The 15,337-nt window shown below is 35.6% G+C and overlaps 1 protein-coding gene across 7 annotated transcripts in view; it reads left to right on the top strand.

Annotated features, from left to right (window-relative positions):
* TANC2 (tetratricopeptide repeat, ankyrin repeat and coiled-coil containing 2) overlaps positions 1-15,337 on the top strand; it is a 363,824-nt gene that overhangs the window by 147,390 nt on the left and 201,097 nt on the right. Inside the window, exon 1 of one of the 7 annotated variants that reach the window (XM_032870894.1) lies at positions 1,196-1,591. The exons of 4 other annotated variants lie outside the window; for them this stretch is intronic. The gene's annotated coding sequence lies outside the window, so the exon portion shown is untranslated. Of the gene's footprint in view, positions 1-1,195; positions 1,760-15,337 lie in introns of those variants that run through there. 2 more of the 7 variants (XM_032870893.1, XM_032870892.1) reach the window with 2 other exon arrangements.

Below are 15,337 nucleotides of genomic sequence, written 5' to 3'. Positions count from 1 at the left end.
GATTAAAATATCATAAATTCATAATGAACAAATATGTAATTATACCAGAATTATTGTACTGGTAATGCTGCCCACATAAGAGAACCTTGTAATGAATGTTTTACCTAATTGTTTTGCTTTATTTTGCATCTTAACATTTCATTAAATACACTGTGCTAGGAAGGAAGCATGTATCCATATGATACAGAACAATTTAATGTAGAATTGCACTATCTAAATAGATGGATAGCACCAGCAGATCATGATCCAGAAGCCTAAGGAAACTTGGCTCAGAGCTACATCTAGAGTACTGCAGGGAGAGTACTGTAACCACTGCTCAATTCACACGTGGACACTTTGCCCAGTTTTCTCCTTCCATGATTGTTTTTTGACACTCCTTCTGTCCCCTGGAAGGGAAGGGGCTCTTCTGGATTCCTAGATTCTCACAGAGGAAACTGTCAGGAGAAAGGTTCTCCAGAGCCAGTAGGGAAAGGCTCTCAGAAGCGTGGGGTGGAACAGTAACCCTGTCCCACCATTGATTGACACAAGGAATTTCCTTGATCATAAGTTAAGGCTATTGGCATTTTCAGGGAAGTTAGTGTCTTTTGAATCTTTCTGCTTCTAGAAGGAATATATGAGGTAGTTTGCCGGTCTTTGAAATTAATATCATTGCTACTGTATCAGTCAGTTGATTGTTCTCTAGTGTTGGTGTCTTTGAAGCTACCATCTGAATGAAATACATTTAGTCAGGTTTTTAGTATCTCTAAGGGTTTAAAAATAAATTTTCTGTTCTCACATTCTAGATAGTTCTTTACTTATCACTGTCTAATTTTACCATTTAACCCAGTAAATTATGGAGATACCACAGGCACGTTAGCTTGCTAAAGTGTTATTAATCTTTTTAGTTACCTCAGTGTGTGGTTTTTTTGTTAGTGTCTACTTAGTTTACTGTATTTTGCAATATTTATTCACACACTTCTGATTTGGGAGTTCAGAAAAATCTGAGGAGGAATTAGTAAGAGGAGTTTATAGCTTTAAGGCATGAGGAGCTTACAGCTTTTTAATATAAATTGTTCCCAGAATCCATGTCACAGCTCCTTATATGGTGCTGCTTTTTTCCCTCTCGGTTGCTATGACAACAGCAGCACTGCACCATTCATCAGCTCTGGACCTGGGCTGCATAGCTAGCCTTCCGTGTTACTCCTGAATGTTAAGAACATCCGTGAATCATTCACTATGTTAATGCTGCGCCATTAGAAACCTAAGAACCAGTTTTTCCAGCAGTTTGCTCTAACGGAAGGGTAAACTAAACTGCGCCACAGAGAAAAATTATATAAAAACATTTCTTTTTTTTCCTAAGGGAATCATACAATCTATATTTGCTGCAGTAGTCTGAAAGGATAAGCTGCTGTCAGGCAATCTCATGAAAAGAGCTCATCTGTGTAATCTTTCTTGAAATCATTAGCTGTTCAAAACAAATATCACATTGCATCTCTGGATATAAAAAGAAGCAGGTGATGTTGTTAGGGGTTCTAAGCTCCTGTGGGAGCATCCCTAGTGCTTTGGGACTACAGTCAACATCTGCTGTAAGAAGTATCACCTGTAACGCACAGTAAGTTCTGGGCAGTGTGAAGAGCTGGCTGGAGAAGATTAAAGTGTGGATCATTACTGACGTGTCAGATCTGATAACAACGTGACCAGTGAGTAAGAAGAAGCCTTTCAGGTTTTCAGGATAAAAGACTATATAGTACTGACTAATGAGGAAGAAAAACTAAAGCCTGTGAGTATGATGAGTAGAGTATTTGTGTGTTACATGGATTTTTGAGATCTAAGGCCTACTTTGAGCTTTGTAAAAAACAAAACGCAACCGAAGAGAATTTGACACTTAGTTTTTTAGGGACGCCATTAAGAAATGTCATTAGGCACATTTATTTAATTTTTAATTGTGTATTCTTTTATTGTGTGTGTATATATGAATCTTTTAAAGTAGTTTCATATTTTAAAAAATAATTCATTGTGAAGAAAGATACTAATTTTTTAATGTAAATGTGACAGGTTGCTTTTTTTGTTAGGTTGTGATTCCAGAATAGATTTCTACTTCTTAATGCAATATCCTTATGAGTAAAATACATTAAAAAAGAAACTAATAGCATGGGAACCTAAAATTGTTTAAGCCTGCTTTCTTAATACATCAAATCTTTCTTATCTCATCAATGAAGTGCTTACAAATGGATGTTCTTGCAGTTGAAGGATTTTTTTTTTAAACTTGACATTTTTTGCTAGTTTGATTTATATTGTCTGTTTTCCCAGTTGAGAAAGGTAAATTATTTACCATTCTTGTATTTTTAGGCCATTTAGTAATTATAAATTTAAGGCAAATTGAATTTATAGATTGAATTTTCTCACAAGATTCGGTCTCTTTCCTGGCTCTTAATTCTTTTCCCTTTTTAGTTCCTCAGCTAACCATGGTAACTTAGAAATGTGCTAAAATAGTAGGAACTTTGGTTTTTCAAAATTAGAATATTCAGACTGGTGTTCAGCTACCTCACAAAGAAAAAAGCATTTCATCTGGGTTTATTTATACTTTCAGTTAGTTATCTTCCTGAATTATTCCTCTTAAATGCATGTTATTCAGAGAAGATACATTATAGGGAAATAACTGTTCCTTTAATCTGCACGAATAGAAGGGGGATAAAAGATTTTCTTTCTTTGTTGTTACTTCATTTTTATTTCTATTCTTTCTTCCATTTTTGAGATTTTTTCCTACAGGTCAATACATGTGATGACTTTGCCCAATGTTTAAGAAGCCTTTAAATAGGGAGAATTAATATATTAAAGAATAATGAAAGTACTAATCACTTATATTTACTGTCCTATTTGTCTTTAATAAAAGGATTTTACTTTTATTTGAAAGCCTATAATTAATAGATTAAGTAAATTGACTATTCATACTTTCACCATTGCTGTATAAGAAAATAGGAATTTTGAATTGTATGTATATTTAGTAACTGTGTACATTGTCAGTTGACACTCTTTTATGACTCCACACAAACATATATAACTAAAGGATTTTGTATTCCATTATCTCTGAAACCATAATTCTTATTAAAAATAACAAAGACTAATTTGGATTCTTTCTAACAAGAATGTATTTTAATAACATATTTATTTATTTTAAAGTAATCTTTATATCCTATGATATCTTTTTCTGTTTGGAGCCTTACCCAATGGATTATTCCAGAAAGGTTGTATATAAGCATATTTGTTTGTTTGTAAAGTGTCTAAATTAAAATCTACCCGTGAAGCTATTTTGAGAGATTCTGCAGTAAGGTAATTTGGTGAATCTATGTATCACGTACTAGGTTTTCTTAAGTAAGAGCCGTCTGGTTTTGTTTTTTTTTCCCCCCCCCAGAATATAAAGATTCAAAGTACAGATTTAACTGGCAACATGCTATGAAAAGTTAAGCCTCATGCTTTGGATTTGTAGTTTAACCCCTCAGTTTCAAAATCTTCAGGTTTACTTTCTGAAATCCTTTGAAATCTTTTCAGTATTATTCATATAATAGGTAACTGCCTAAATCATAAATTGATAGTAGGCATTGCTTTTATTTGGGAGGAAATGTGCTAGTAAAGAAATAATGTATAAAATTTATGAATATAAAAGGTATAAGTTTCTTCACTAGTTTCCATTAGCTAAAACTTAAACAGTCATTTTAATAATAACTTCTGGATATCTAGAAACTTATTAGTACCACTAAAAAGGTTTTACAAGGAAATAGGTGCTTCATTTATGTCAAGATCTACATTAAAATTTAAAATCTCACACTGGTGATAAATTATTTTAGAAGAGTGATTCCTAGTTATTTATTGTTATTATTATTATTATTATTATTAGTTTGCTCATGGGAATCAGCAGTCATAATGTTTCTGTGATAAATGTGTTTTCTTGATCACTCCAACATTATGTAGTAAAACCTTTTAACCACTTGTCAGTGTTGCAGCTTAGGACATGTTAACCTCTCGAAGTCTCCCTTCTATACAGTTAATGAACTAATGCCTTTTTGCAGTGTCATTGCAGACATTGAGAAAGATACTGTAATTAAAGGATTTAGTATAGGACTGAGCACAAAGGGAACATTTTCTAAGTAATTTTCTTCTCTACTCCTCCTCTCCACCGACCTAGTTCAGTGGTTCTTGGGCTTTACCTTGGCAGTACCTTTAGGACAGAGAAATCTGAATGCATACCAGTAGGGGGTGGGATGTAGCCTAAAGGGCTTCCTAAAGCAAATGCGGAGGTGCCCGGGTGGTGCAGTCCTTTGACCGTCTGACTCTTGCTTTTATCTTAGGTTGTGGTCTGAGGTCCTGAGGTGGGGTTTTGAGATCCTCCTGCATTGGCCCTGTGCTCAGGGTGGAGTTAGCTTGGGATTCTCTCTCCCTCTCCCTCAACCCCTTCCGCTTGTTCTCTCTCTCTCTCTCTTTCTCTCTCTCTAAAAGTAAATGGATAAATCTTTAAAAACAAACAAAAGCAAATGTGGAAACTTCCTGAACCTCATATTTCTTTTTCTTTTAAAAGAGTCTGCATTCTACATTTTTCATCATAGAAAATGTTTTCTAAAAAATATTTGAGTAAAACTCACTCTTCAAGAAAACATGCCACATTTCTTCCTATTAACATGCATGCCCCCAACACATTATTACCTATGTCTATGAATTTCTAAACGTAAAACATACTACTTAGATCTCTTGGCATGGGTATTATTTTTAGGAAATAAAGATTGTGAAATAAAGGAAGTATGTATTTCTCTGAAGAAACAGATTGAGAATCAACAGTCTGGGATGAAAAATGAATCTGATTAAAGCTGAAAATGTACTCAGTTCAAAAGAATGAGTAGTGGTATGGAGCTAGGTCAAGCTATAGTGAGATGAGAGAGGAATACCTTCAAGTCAGAAATAAAAATAATAATGGGGAAACTAATAGTTAAGCATTTTTAAAGCTGTGAGAAGTCCTACAATAAAGGAACCTATTTGCCTGTTTAATCTCACACGTCTAAAACTCAATTTGACAACAGACCCCCTTTTTTTCATACACAACTCCAGCAAAATCATGACAGGTAAGCATTTCAAAGAGCATACTTAGGGAAATAAATGACTGAAGGGAGTTATTATGTCATTTAAAGAGAAAGAAGAATGGGTAACTGTATAAAACGAAGTTTGGCAGCAATCATTTCGGCACTGCAGAAGATTATGTAAAAGTTAAATTTTACTTAAATTCCTCCCCAAAATTGTGCTTTAATATTTTGAAGAACAGTATTTTTTTTTTTATTTTTTAAGCTGGAGGAAAGATGATCATGTAGTTAGCAAGTGAAATGAGAAAGTGACTTGAGTAAGTACTTGGAGCAAGAGTGTACAGGAGACATGCAAATTGTAGACACTTCAGTTTGTCTGGAACAGGGGTTTCGTGAAGGATGCTGTGGAAGAGGATAGCAGGACCAGACTGAGGAGGCCTTTGGGGCAATGGTAAACTAAGATGGTAGCAGTGGAAAAGGTTCAAGGAAAGAAAGGTTTTGAGAAATAAGATAATTGGTGATTGATCAGTTCTAGGATCCGGGAATGTGGGATATCTGTCAAAGATGATGCCAAGACTTGAAGATGGGACTTGATGGCCTCACCAATAGGAATAGAAGGACTGAGACAACTGGTTTTAGAAGAATCAGGCACATTGAGTGAGTTCATGGTGGCTGCAAGATATTATAGTAGAAATCATGTCTGCAACATTTTAAAAAGAAGTAAAACTTTAACATCTAAATTTGTAAGTTATACACATAGAGAGTATTTAAAACTTGAAAAATAGCTAAGAAAAAAAAAATCTCTTGAAAATGTGAGTAGAGGGGCACCTGAGTGGCTCAGTTGGTTAAGTCTGCCTTCGGCTCAAGTCATGATCTCAGGGTCCTGGGATCAAGCCCAGCATTGGGCTCCATGCTCAATGGGCAATCTGCTTCTTCTCTTCCTTTCCCTCTGCCCCCTATTCATGCTCTCTCTCACTTTTTCTCTCTATCTCAAATAAATAAATAAAATCTTTAAATTAAAAAAAAAGAAAAGAAAATGAGAGTAGAACATATAAACAGAAAAAGTGAGAAATGAGTATTTCATGAACATATATCAGGCATTTTTACTTTAACTCGTGATGTTTTTTCAAAAGCAGTTTGAATTATTATGGCCCTGATCTTACAGATTAAGAAAACAAGACCTAAGCAGGTTAACCATTAAGCAATTTAAGCATAAGAGATCAGGATTCCAACGTAGGTCTTTTTCTAACTTGAGTACCTATGCTCGGGGTCAAGAAGTAAATCTTAAGGAATATCCACTTACTGGACCAAAAGGTGAAAACCCATGTTAAAAACAGATGAGATAAATAAGGAGCAGTCTGAGAGACCCTGGAAGGACCGGGGTAGTAAAACTATTAGGGAAGCTGAAGTTTGAGAGCAGTTTTAAAGTACATTTAATCACCATTTTCAAATTTAGAGGTCAGGAATATAAATTCATATGGGAACATGAATCTATTTTTTAAGTGATTCTGCTTTTTATTTTCTGAACTGTAGATGAAACTCTTAGCTGCAGTCATCTGCACTAGACAAATAAATAATTGCATTCTATTTCTTGGAAGAGGAGAAGGGAGAGAGGCTGCCTAAAACAGGTGTGAGTGGAGATGGAAATCCGCGGCCAAATATGCTTCTTGGAGTTGTAGTTGTTTTTTGGTGTCTATAATACTCAGTCACAAATAGGACCCCTTAGGACTTTTGAAGATAGTTTAAAACTAAGTTTCTCTTCATTTAACATCACCCCAGTAAATTTCCCGTTTTTAACATAGAGTTATCCCTAAAGCAAGATGATTATTTTACATTAATTCCTGTGATAATGATGTAGTAGTTAACATTCTGCCACTTCCTAGCTTTGTGATATTTGATATGTTCTATAACCTCCTTATTTCATTTCCCTCATCTGTGAAGTAAGTACAACAGTTCCCATATGGTTTGTAAGGGTTAGATGTGTTTTTACAGGCAAAATGCTTTGAACAGCCTTTAGTACATAGTAAGTTACTCAGTAATAATAACTGATGATGATAGTACTTATTGGCAATTCCAACACTTCATTAATCTCTTCCTGTATATTTCTTTACTTTTCTAGTTTTTCCTTTGGTGATAAGGGGAACTGTTTATACTCTCTCTTGTTAAGTTATTAAAGTGAGCAGAGAATAGTTAAAGCTCTGATCATAAGATTTAAAGCATGCTTGGATTTAGAAAACATCTTTCTGTCCCTAGTGGTGGGTACTAGTGTGGCCTTTTCTCTGGAACACTGTTAACAGAGTATTTCAATGTTCAGAGTATTTCAGGGTGAATTTATGTTACTTCATACTCAGACCAAAACAATTGGTAAGTGTACAATTTCCTCTTCCTTGTTTGAAAGAACCTCCTTCCCTGAAAGTATAAACAGACAAGTGTATTGTCATATTAATATGATATAATGAGAAGCTTAGAATTGTGATAAAATTGTACATTCAGTACAGAGTGGGCTTTTCATGTTAGTATTTATGAGAAATACATGTTTTAAGTTATTTTGCAGTATAGTTTGGCATAAAAGGCTGTATAACATGGTTTGTGGACTCTGGAACCAGACTGCCTATGTTTAAATCCTGACTGACACTCACTAGTTCTGTGTCTTTGGGCAAGTAATCGAACCTCTCTGTGCCTCAGTTTCCTACCCATAAAAAAGAGGTCATAGTAGTATCTACTTCGTACTGTTGTTGTGAGGATTAAATGAGTAAAATACTTTGAACAGTTTCAGATCAGAAATGTCCAATTGTTAACTTTTCTTGTGATTTCGTATATAATTTAGGTCTTGTCTCCTTACGAGGCAGAACCAGTATTTATCCTCTTTATTATTATATTCCAATTCTTTAGGACAATGCCTAGAATATAGTAGATATTCATAGTAGATGTTCAATACACATTTGTTGAATAAATCAGTGAAACATTCTGAGCTTACCTAGGGCTTCAATAATATTCTTGCTTGAATACCTTCAGCAGGCAGGCCAAGACAGAATAACCCTTGTATAATGTGAAATGCTTTCTCACTAAGGTTTTACGTAAAGTCTTGAAGGTGCCCAACTCACCATTTTGCTTATTGATCAGATTTGTGATGGTAAACACTTTTAAACTAAGGTTCAAAGTCAGTATGACAAATTAGTCTGGCTCTTCCTCTCCTCCCTAATTCTCAGGATTCTCTGAAGATATTATTATAGTACTTAGAAAAGGAAGAAATAGCTTTCTTCATGCCAGTTTTGACCTGGTTTAAGAACTTCCTCTGGAAAACTTGCTCTGATATATGAGGTCAGCTTACCTAAGTTCAAGGCTGGGGTATACTACGGTTCTAAGTCTCTCACTTTTAAGTACCAAAAAAGGTCAGGTTTAGTTTGGCAAAGCTGAGATTAAGAATTACTGTTTTTTTTTTTCTTTTTCTCACTACTGGATCTTCTCTATTGTGTTGTGGAATTCTCTTTATTGTTCTAGTATTTTCTCCTTGTTTTCTTTCTGGGGATAAATCATTGCTTTAATGAACAATCTTTGTAGCCATGTTAGTATCTTGTCTGTTTAGCTTTGATTATTTCAAACTGTGAGCTACCTCTTCTACTTCTAACTTAATTTTATTTCGATTTTAATTATGTCATTTTTCCTAGATTATACCTTGGATTTTAAAAAGATATTTTTTTGTTTACTGTTAATCTGTCTGAAGCAATTCTGTTGTATATTTCTAGTATTGCTTTTGACACTTTACTTCTCAAGTAGTTTATTGTTAAGAATATGGTTAGTAGACCACCAGATACTGTTTGGACTTGAATCACTAAGTTGTACATATGAAACTAATATTGAACGGTATGTTAACTAACTGGAATTTAAGTAAAAACTTTAAAAAAAAAAAGAATATACTCAGTAGAATGTCAGATAACTCCCTTTTATGGAAATCTATTCATGCTTTATTCCCCATCATTATTTAGGTCATCTCTGTCTTTTTAATTATGGACATTGGCTCTCATCAGTCACATAGTGGATTGGCAGGATTTTATACTATGTGTTTTATTTTCAAATCTAAATCTTGGTGATTGGTCCCTTGCAGACATCTTGTTATCTGGACGATGTTCAGTTAAGTTTCTGAATCCAGTCTTAACATTCTCATCTGCATTCTACATGTAAGTATACCCTAGGCAGGATGTGTTAGCTCTACTAGTAACAGGAGAAACTTTCTTAACTGACCTTCAATTAACCACCTGCACAATTGAATAATGTTCTCCATTCCCTTTTTGACACCCCCTGACTGTTTTTAGGATAAGATGGATATCATAGGCCAGTTGGCCACTGACTTACCCTGGTGCTTCTGTTATCCTGTGGCGGCATGTGCTTACTGAGAGGCGATTAAATTACTGCTCATTGTACTTCTTATTAGGATCATATAACTAAAATTTTTATATATAAACTAATGAAATATAGATGCAACAAGGATGGCATTTATAAAGGTACCATTTCTAAGAAAACTCTTTGAAAAGTCTTGGAAAAAATAAATTAAAATGTCAGCAAAGATAATTTGCTAAAAAAAAATGCTATAATGAATTAGGATGAACACTGAGGGGGATAAGATTGATGGTGCTTAAGGGTACAAACTTGTAACGAGTAGTAAATAAGCTACAGAGATCTAATGTACAATATAATGAATATCAACAATTATATATACTTACATATGTGACAAATATTGCTACATCACCAGTCATATTACATATCTAAAGTATCAGTAACATGCTATACACTTTATACAATGTTACATATCAAATTTATTCAATTAAAAAACACTTAAAAATCCATCTGTATGCTGGGGAGGATGCGGAGAAAGGGGAACCCTCCTACACTGTTGGTGGGTATGCAAGCTGGTGCAACCACTCTGGAAAACAGCATGGAGGTTCCTCAGAAAGTTGAAAATAGAGCTACCCTATGACCCAGCAATTGCACTACTAGGTATACCCTAAAGATATAAATGTAGTGATCCGAAGGGGCACGTGCACCCAAATGTTTATAGTAGCAATGTCCACAATAGCCAAACTATGGAAAGAACCTAGATGTCCATCAACAGATGAATGGATAAAGAAGATGTGGTATATATATACAATGGAATACTATGCAGCCATCAAAAGAAATGAAATCTTGCCATTTGCGATGACGTGGATGGAACTAGAGGGTATTATGCTTAGTGAAAAAAGTCAATCAGAGAAAGACAACTATCATATGATCTCCCTGATATGACGAAGTGGAGATGCAACATGGGGGATTTGAGGGGTCGGAAAAGAATAAATGAAACAAGATGGGATTGGGAGTGAGACAAACCATAAGTGACTCTTAATCTTACAAAACAAACTGAGGGTTTCTGTGGGGAGGGGGGTTGGGAGAGGGGGGTGAGGTTATGGACATTGGGGAGGGTATGTGCTATGGTGAGTGCTGTGAAGTGTGTAAACCTGGCGATTCACAGACCTGTACCCCTGGGGATAAAAATGCATTATATGCTTATAAAAAAATAAAAAATTTAAGTTAAAAAAAATCCGTCTGTACTTAGGGTATCTAAATTTGTTTTATTTTAAAGAAAATGAATGCACTGTATATTTTAGCAGAGTTTATATCAGAAAGTAAAACTGGAATTCATGTTCAAACAGAACGGCCTTGGCTTCACATCAGAAGTTTGGTGAATAATGTGCATTTATATTTTAAGTTTAAGAGTTTCATATGTGTACCATTTTTGTCTTTCCCCACTTCTATCAAATTTTTAAAAATCTGATAGTTCCTATCAGTGTAGCATATGAGGACTTCTAGTATGTACATTACCATCATATTTTTTTGAAAGCCCTGAATGCATTTGGGAGAATCATGAGAAGAGTCATAGTTTGTGTGGAATAGATATGTGAATTCTGGTCTCATCTGTATAGGACTAAGGCCCACGTTTAATTGTAAGTAGGGATTTGTGTTTAGTAACATGTCACTCCTGTTCATTAAGTTTAAATGCCATCTGTCAAACTAGGGAGCCATGTAAAAAGAATATTCTGTTCCTTTGGGTAGAAGTGCATACTTCAAGGTAGTGTGCAGAAGTAGTTAAGTTACTGGACTTTGTAGTCAGACATACAAAGTTCAGTTTGCAGCATTACCACTGTAAAAAGTGCGATTTTTTACAAGTTATTCCTACTCTCCCAGTTTCAATTTCACTGTTTATAAAATGTGCATAATAGTAGTAACTGCCTCATAAGAATGTTACGAGGATAAGCAAACAATGTATGTCAACTGCCTAGCTTTGTATATAATGAATCATATATTACCTATGTGTATACCATTAGAACATGCTCACAGTTAGACACACAAACTGTTAGGTGATCTTTATTATTAATAGTATAAATAATGTTGAAACCTCATAAAAATATGTAATAGAACTAGTAAACTTATATAGACATATGTATGTACAGAAACATATAGCAGGGGTGCCTGGGTGGCTCAGTGGGTTAAAGCCTCTGCCTTCGGCTCAGGTCATGATCCCAGGGTCCTGGGATCGAGCCCCGCAGTGGGCTCTCGGCTCAGCATGGAACCTGCTTCCCCCCCTCTCTCTGCCTGCCTCTCTGTCTACTTGTGATCTCTGTCTGTGAAATAAATAAATAAAATTAAAAAAAAAAAACCCACATAGCAACAACTAAGAACAAGAGAGTTAGCATTGTCACTACCTGTTGGTATAAGTCCAATTAAAATGAAAAAATAAATTATAGTCACCACCTTCTATTTCCCTTATGGCAACCCTGTTATGTCTACATAATTATAAAATAGGAAGTAAAATCTGGCTATTTATAGTTCTCCTTCAGTATTTGAGTTAATTCTTTCTTTCCTCTTAGCCAATTTTCTTTTTCCCATTAGGTAGCACCATAAAAGATGTATTCTCTTCTGTTAGCTGTTTGTTAATTCCTTTCTTAAAAGGAGTCAGGACTGACAATTACTTTATAAATCTGTTAATTTACTGTTTACATTTCAGGGGACATGGCCTAACCTAACACATAATTGAATCTGTACAATAATAAAGCATTTTATTTTGGGTATTATTACCAAACAATTCTACATATCGTTTTTTTTTTTTTTTTTAATGTTTTCCCCTGTTATAATTTCCCGTGGTCAATCCTTCATTCCATTTCTATGGAACATGGGCAGAGGTCTGCCTTCTGTAACCGCTTCAAACTGAATTAGGGTGCAGTGGAGGCTTTGGAATGGAAGGATCTGAGACAGAGCTGATCGCAATTTTTGGTCCCTTGTGCTAATGGTGGGGGTTTCAGAGATAGTTCCTTCTCTGAGGACTTGGATATTTCTCTACATGGTTTGGTACCACATGGCATCATTGATTTTATCCCCAAGTACACTTTAAGGAATAGTAATAGTACAGTCTAACCCAATAGTCTCATTCTCTCTCAAATCGACCTGGCATCGGTGGCCATCCAAGAATACAGATGAGGGGCGCCTGAGTGGGTCAATGGGTTAAGCCTCTGCCTTCGGCTCAGGTCATGATCCCAGGGTCCTGGGATTGAGCCCCACATCGGGCTCTCCGCTCAGCAGGGAGCCTGTTCCCCCCGCCCCCTGCCTGCCTCTCTGCCTATTTGTGATCTCTCTCTCTCTCTCTCTCTCTGTGTGTCAAATAACTAAGTAAAATATTAAAAAAAAAAAAAAAAGAAAGAAAGAAAAAGAATACATATGAGTAAATTAGTCTGAGCCCCTCCCCCGGCTGGGGAAGGGGGCAAAGGTTGTGGTGGGTTAAGGGCTTCTTCTAGCCAAGTAGCTTAGTGTTTGACTTGAATTATCAGGGGCCCTTCTCCTTCTCCTTCCTCTTCCTCCTCTTCTGTCCTTACAGATTTTTATTAAGGAATCTCTGCACCTTGGGGCGCCTGGGTGGCTCAGTGGGTCAAAGTCTCTGCCTTGTCTCAGGTCTACATATCTTTTTAAGAGCAAAATAGTTTTTTCCTGCCAGGAGGCTTCCCTGAGAATTTGAAGCTCTGATTTAGTACAGTTGAAATTAAATTAGAACACTAAATTCAGAACTCCTTATGATATACATACTTCTCTGCAGCTTACATTGATGTGCACAAACACCACTAAAATCTAGAAACAATTACTAAATCAGTTTATTTTTCGGGAATCTAAAAATAAAACATTAACTTTTTATTCCTTCAAAGTAGTGGGAAAATGAATGTAGCAAATTTTTAAAGATTCAGACACCATCAATGAAGATTAAGCTTCAGGAGGTTAAAACTGAGGAACATTGAATAGATCAGAAAACACAAAATACTGACTAGAATTTTAAAACCCGGGAAAGGTTTTTCAAGAATTGTGGCTAAATAGAATTTATTTAAAAGACAATGGCTCTAGTCAAACTGCTTTGGAATATGCTGTGTGATAACAGTAGGAATAGAAGACTGATTCTCCACTGTGCTTTTTTTTTTTAGTGGAGAGTCTGTGGCTATAATGGTGGAGGATACATAACATAAAAGCTGTCGGAGAAAAGGCAAATATCAGGATCATTTGTTGACTGGTTATATATTTTGGTTTTTCTTGCTGACCACTCCCTTCTCCACCCCATGAAAAAAGGGAAGGCGGGGGGGATTAAATGTATATCTCTTACCAAATATCACATCATCATTACTGTTTCAAGCAAAATTTCTTTTTTTTTCTGTTTGAATCAATTGTGTGGATTTGTATGTGAATTGGTTTTCGTCATGTGACTGATACAAATACCCAGTATTAATGGATGTTCAAATCAAGTGTAAACCACTTACTTTCAAGACTTTTTGTATGACATTATTTCATAGCTTTTAAACTGGAGATCATCTAGATTGGTGAGTTTAGAGTGTGGTCTGTGAACTGGCATCACCGGCATCACCTGGAAACTTTTTGGAAGCGTAGATTCTCAGCCCCCGCACCAAGCTACTGTATCAGAAACTCTGAGGATGGAGTCCACCAATCCAAGTGATTCTGATGCATGCTAAAGTTTGCAATTTACTTATCGAGATGATGTAGCTTCTTAGGAAGGTATTTTTCACCAGACTGTTTCAAATAGAATTATACACTACTTGCTTTTGAGATCAATTGGAAGGGGAACTCTCCTTTTCAGGCAATAGGTACCTTTGTATTATATCTAGAACAAATGCCTATTCTACATGTGTTAGGCTGCCTGGCTGTTCTCCTTATAGTTGAATAGCCTGATGATAAAGTTTTGGGGACAACAAACTACTCTTTGGCTAGGATTACACATCAAGTTGGCTATAAGGTGGACTTGCCTTGTAAGGAAGAACTGTGAAGCTCTTAATTACTTGAGCCTGCTTTACTTTAGAATTGGTGGGGAATAAGTGGATTGGCCAGATTTCCCAGAGAAAAGAAACAGAGACATACCAGTTTTTCCACAGGAGTAGTAGAGACTTAGGTGGCATTACCACTGCCATTTATTAGACTCCAGTAAGCCTCTTAAAGCTGAAGGTTTGGCATTTCTTTCTTAGTGAATGCCTCAGGATGGCCCATTATCACTGTAGCTGATTTTATTCTTTCTTGTGTCAGAGAAAGGAAGGGAACCAAATATTAGAAGCTTAAAAAAGGCAAAGGTGTTGGAAAAGTGACATTGTTTATATTTCTATCTTTTCTATTCTTTCTGTACCCTACATATTTTTCTCAGAGTTATCCAGAGATTAACATACTTTTTAAGTGGATACTTACCCTATTTTAGTACTCTTGGTAATACAGATGGTGCTATGAAAATGTTACTATAACTTGCTCTTTAAAAGTTCTATTACGTGGGGGCGCCTGGGTGGTTCAGTGGGTTAAAGCATGATCTCAGCAGGGAGCCTGCTTCCCTTCCTGTCTCTCTGCCTGCCTCTCTGCCTACTTGTGAACTCTGTCTGTCAAATGAATAAATAAAATCTTTAAAAAACATAAAAATAAAAAAGTAAAAGTTCTATTACCTGTTTGAGACTAAGATAAAAGTGACAACTTTCTGGTAATGCTTTTTGTTAACAGTTACACTCAAACTACGCTGACTATTACAGAGATTGCAAACTTTTTCTTAAACAGATAATTTAGGCTTTGTTGGCTAACAGATAAAATCAAGAATATTGTATAGGTATTTATATAATCACTTAAAATGTAACTGTTTAAAAATTTAAAAGCCACTCTTAGCTCATGGGTCATAAAAAGGTGGATGGCCAGATTTGGCTCACAAGCCATATAACTTATGATATAGAAAGGATGCTTAGATA

This window comes from Lontra canadensis, unplaced genomic scaffold (genome assembly GCF_010015895.1).
Source record: "Lontra canadensis isolate GAN:19392208 unplaced genomic scaffold, GSC_riverotter_1.0 scaffold41, whole genome shotgun sequence".
In the NCBI taxonomy this organism is placed as follows: domain Eukaryota; kingdom Metazoa; phylum Chordata; class Mammalia; order Carnivora; family Mustelidae; genus Lontra; species Lontra canadensis.
The sequence above is the reverse complement of the archived record's forward strand: the minus strand, read 5'-3'. Positions and strand labels throughout refer to the sequence as shown.